Raw genomic sequence first — 6,000 nt, 5'->3', positions numbered from 1 at the left:
TTTAGAAGACTCAAGGTGAATTAGGTTAAATTTTCCACTTATTCTTAGAAGTGAATCATGTTTAGATCAACTAAATTCGTTTTTAGCTTCTCTTTTACTGTAATCATGAGCTGAATTTTCGTAGTTTCTGTTTAGGAAAGACCAAATTACTCCTATGGTTTGATTTATACTTTGATTGATTGATTATTGGTGATTTTATTAAGTTAAGTTTGTTAAAGACCCTTATGCATTAACCATAACTATTTTCTGTTAATAGGAAGACAATTAGGCTGCATGAACATCTCTTAATTGTTAACCTCATATGATTTATGTGAACACTTCATTATATGCCTAGGATTAGTGAATATGAAACTAGGATTAATTAGAGGATGGGTAAATTAATGTGTGAGCTTGTTTGAGACACCAACAAACAAGAGGTTAGTTGAATTATTAATTTGATTAACCAATTACAAATCTTATTTAATCCAAATAATTGAACTAGGGAGTTAATTAGTTTAAACACTTGATCACTACTTGAATTGATTAATTTCCTAAGGGTTGGTAATAGCGAATGCGAATCTAATCACTATAGTTGGTAACCAATAACAATTAATTTATCACTTTATCATAAAATTAACCATAGGAGTGAATTGGTTGGACCTAAACAGAAACCCTTTTATCAAATTTGGTGAATTTTTACTTGCTTTAGTTGATTAGTTAATTACGTGTTAGGTGGTGTGTTTAAGTTTCTAGTCTTGTAAAACTAGAGAAAACCCTTTACTTTTATTACTTGTTTAGTTCAAATTAGTTATTAGTTTAATTTCCGTTCCCTGAGTTCGACACCCTACTTATTCAACTATACCACTAAAAGACAGGTTCACTGCCTTTGTGTGCTAAATCTATATTTTTAGAGTAGGAATAAAACCAGTGCATTTTACACACATCAGCGCCTCCTTGTTCTCATACATCTCAGTCCCACTAATGACTCTTTCCTGGTATAAGAATACCTCGCAGCTAACATACTGCCCAAATACTCTGGTGAAAAGGTCACCACTCTTGCTACCCCACAGGTTTACCTCCAACTCTGGACCAAAAACTCAATATCCCTTCTGCTCCTCACAGAATTAGCACACTGCAATCACAGGAAGTGACATTTCCGCTACCAGCCGACTGCGTAGATCAAATAGTAATCCTCCATGAAGTACCACCTCTACTCATCCCTGAGTCTTGCGACTCCGACTGACATCTCATTTTCCCACATCAAGGTACACTCCCTTGAAGCTCGTCAACATGGCCCTCTGGCCTCACACTCTATCATATTTGATCTCAATCAGAATAACCAGTAACACCAGAAGCACTAACCGCCACGAATCATGGTACTCGAACCACGTGATAACCTCTCATTCTGCTACTTAGAACCTCTGAAATTTTCCCCGTATCGAGTATGGGTCCTCTGCTTTCAGTAGTACGGGCCCATACTACCTGCCACATCTACCCATACTTTCCACACGGATCATCCCAGATTTCCTAAGTAGCTGCTCAGCCTCCTTAATCACCAATCCCGTCATACCTGAACTCTCTTCCACGAATACTCTCCTCTATCAGCATACTCATCTGACAAGGTCACTCCCTAGGCTCTTCCTAGGTTTCCACACTTCTCTGCCATCAGCTGCTGAAGAACTCCTTATGATGCCAGCCATCTATCTCCTGAATATCATCATATTCACTTGGTAGCTGACTCCCATCATCAAGAGTTCCACAAAGCACGGAGCAAGCAGCATTCGGGCATTGAATAATCTCCACCATCACGTAAAACCACTCTAGGTTACAGCTCCACTTGCTCTACAGACACTCAAGGTATCACCAAACTCAAGCAACCTTACCCCTCGCGGGTATCTAACTACTTCCTCAATAGGCTCCCCCAATACTCATCTAGGTATCTCTCCTAGATTACTCCTCTACTCAAGGCTCTCTCTAAAAGATTCATGTTGGATACTCTTACTCCGTACATACTCAAAGCACATCACAGATAACAACTACTAGGCTAAAGCATCACAAATCAGGCAACTCTAGCCCTAATATATGAAATACCTAGCCGATCTTCTAACATGCGTCACTAATATCTCAATAATAACTCATAACACAAATAAGTAAGGGTATTTTGGGAAATCACCGTTCGGGCTCTGGCTGATTGTACACACTGCTCTTTCTCGTTTTTCCCTTAGCAACTCTTGCTCGTTTTAGAAAATCATTTCTTTTGAAAAATTTCCTCAAATCCTCAGTTTGAGTCCAGACATACCCGAAGATGCATCCGAATCCCTCAAACCAAGGCTCTGATACCAACTTGAAACACCGTAAATTTTCAAACAATTTTTTTTTAATTTTTTTTTAAATTCACATAAATGACATCAACACGTTTTACAAAATCTCAATATATCAATTATCAAAACACATGTTCACAATTATTTGAATAAAATCCAGGATCCTCAAAGAATAACTCTTTCTCTGGTGTGTACAATCAAGCCGACGCCTTCTCGCGATCCTGAGAGAACCTGAAACACATATCACATAACACGTTAAGCACGAAGCTTAGTGAGTTCCCTAAAATACCACGCACAAGTAATTAGCCACTCGAGGCTATAGCTCTATGAGACCTTCCGGTCAATGTGTCTCAGTGGAACCCTCCAGTCCCATAGCTCGTTGGACCCTCTGGTCCGGTCATAGCTCGTTGGACCTACTGGCCCGGTCATAGCTCGTTGGACCCACTGGTCCGGTCATAGCTCATTGGACCCACTGGTCCGGTCATAATATCACATAGTATAGTACACAACACAAATCCCATAGTAATGCGTAACTCAAGCAAGCACATAAGACCCTCTGGTCACACCAATTTACCGCTCTAGGTAAAGTATAGTGAGAAGACTCACCTCGGATAGCGAACAGATCCTATAAATGCTACTGCTACACTCCGGTTTCTATCACTAAGCCAAACCCACAAATAACCCCATTAGAATCTAAGACTAAACCTTCATATATTAAGTCTAAATATGGTCCATCAATCCGGTCCATAAATAACCCAAGCCCAATGGGCCCACTAAGGTATAATACCAAATGGGTCCATAAAAGTCCACTAATGGCCCAATTTTCCAAATTGGGCCCACACCCTCATATGGGCCTTACCCTAAAGCCCATCTAAATATTCTAGTCCACATGGTTGCTCTTGGATGACCCATCAGTAGTCCAGTCATCAAAGCCCAAAATAAAGGCCCAACTCAGGCCCAAGCAAAATTAGGGTTTTCTCATGAAATGACGATTAGGGTTAAGTGCTCTCACTTAACCCATTAAGTCCATTATTCCACTAAGCCATCACACAATGGAATCGGGATGAGTCACAACTTCAGTCCACTAGTCCAAACGCGGGTCCTCATAGGCCCAAACCAACAAACCTAAAATTAGGGTTTTCTAACCCAATCACAAAGCAGCCCAATCCAAAATTAAGTGCTTAGGCCCATTAGGGTTACACTAGATCGGGCACCACCCACCGTCACCCCGGGCGGTGGTGATCGGCGGCGGCTCATGGTGGCAGGCGGCGGCAGCCACCATTCCAATGGTGGTGGTTACTTTTCCAGCCAAAACATCGCTCAAACAACATAATACGACCATTATACACCCAAAACACACACTAAACGCACACACACAGCCACCCACACGGTGGCAGGCAGTGATAGGGAGCGACAGCCACCACCTCACGGTGGTGGTGGTGGAATCTCTTGGTCCCCAGTAAAGAAAACACACCCATACGCTCGTAGACATGAGCTGAACACCGAAGTTCACTAAACTCAGCCACTTCAGGTGGCAGATGACGACTGGAAGCACAAAAACGGCGACCTAAGTCCACCGGCGACCACAGGCGCTAATCACAACGTCGCATTCACAGCGAGAATGAAAGAGAGAGGAGGTGGGTGGCGTTATACTTTCCGACAGCTTCCCATTCGCTCACACCCAACACATCGACTCCACAAGACCCAACACTTCGGTCTCGGTGGTTCATTCAAATACCCAATTGCATCTCCGGCAGTAGGGGTCGTGGTGGCGGCGATCAATGGTGAGATAGCAAGCGGTTTAAGGTGGCAGTCGGGCTTGGTGAATCGATCGGCGGCTGAGGAGTCTCACCTTGGCGGCTGAAGAAAAGATACTCCAGGGTTAAGGTTTCCCATTGTACATCACTTGAAACGGGAAGGGAATGAGCACCGGGTCTATACACGTGCTTATTCAAACATCCATCCATTCTTTACATATTTGACCCCTACTCCACCAAAACTTCTCAATATAAGTACCATATTTACCAATCAGCCCCCACCTTTAATAATTCCTTACAATACAAGTCCCAACAATTACCAACCGTCCCCTGCCTCTAGAAATATTTACAAGGTGGCCCGGAAATTACACTTTAACCCACGAAATCCATAATTTAAATCAATTTGCTCCCCAACACCAACACCCCGCTCAATATTATTTAATTCAGGACTATTATAAATTTATAAATCTTTATCTACTCATTTAATCAATAACGGGATGTTACACCCAAACATCATACATCAATATAACAAGCTTACATTGTTTTACATCATGTTCATGTTCTCAACTTTTACACAAAAGAGACATCTGTAAGCAAATCCAAAAATACATCAAAATAATCTTCAGTCCGCGATCCACAACCTGCTTATTGGTTTCCTGAGAATACATGTCGTTTGAAGAGCGTCAACATAAAATATGTTGGTGAGTTCATAAGCATTTTCGTATAAAACTTGATGATAGTTTAGAAATCCAGAAAATCCAATATTTTCTTATCAAAATCGTTGCAAGTCTTGTTTAGTTGCATGTGTGTCTTAATTCTTTGTTTTCAAAATTGAATAAAATCGTCTCCTCCAGAAATTCCGATATTTTCTGATGTATAAAATAGTAGTTTTTAAAACAACAACACTTGTGTGAAAAGTCTCATTTGAGGTAATTCAAAACACAGTTGATTATAAACCCGAATGTAAAATCTGTATAATTACATTTCTGATATATTCTAGTGTGTCGTTATAACCATACTAATACGACGGAGTGCCCGTTATGACGTTCTTCAGGCGTCGGTTTCGTTTTAGACATTTGTCATCTTAGACTGTCCGGTCTAGCTGTAGCGAACATCGAAGGTGTGGGGTGTCAACCCCGTATAGATCTATACACAAATTCCCGTTCCCCCCTCCAGGAGACTCTGGTTATAACTCTTACAGGACTTTTAGGCGTACACTATTGTATATAATATATGTACTGTGAAGATTTGTCTGACTAAAATACTAACAGTTTCGAGTAAATCATTGAAACCCATTATTTACTAAATAAATAATAATAGTTGTACTCGTTGACTAGATATTCCGTTTCGTTTTATTTGTTGAAAATAATCCGCTTTAAATATTTATCAAATCGATTTAGTATTAACAATGTTGGCAAAAATGGCCCTCCTCTCTACATATTACTTAAGTGAGACCCCATTTACCGGAAAATGTTAAGTTATGATTTGTGTAAAACTATGACTTGTGTGAAGTTATGACATCAGCTTTATGACACACAAATTTTGCTGTCATAAAGGCTCTATTTGCATATATACTTGGTGAAATAACTTATATCAAAGTTTTATACATATCCCCCTAACAGTTTGCAAATAGTCATATATGTGACACAAAGTTCCAATTTCAAATTTCTAGACCTAGTATCAACATCTCAAGGTTTATTTCAGCAACTTTTATTTCTAGTTATGAAAAGCATGGATACAAGGGTGCGTGTTGAACACTCCCCAAAACTTGGGAGGCTCCATTTGTAAATTGTATTATTCATGTAGAGATTTAAAATATTATTTGTTTTCATGGGTTCTGTGAAACCTCACGTTCACAGAGAGTTTGCATAAAAGAAAATATAATAATATTTCAACATGCATATCAAACACACGTATTCATGCAATCATTCAAGAATTTAGAA

This window comes from Lactuca virosa, chromosome 4 (genome assembly GCF_052849685.1).
Source record: "Lactuca virosa cultivar CGN04683 chromosome 4, Lactuca_virosa_CGN04683_v6, whole genome shotgun sequence".
NCBI lineage: Eukaryota > Viridiplantae > Streptophyta > Magnoliopsida > Asterales > Asteraceae > Lactuca > Lactuca virosa.
This window is presented reverse-complemented; position numbering follows the sequence as displayed.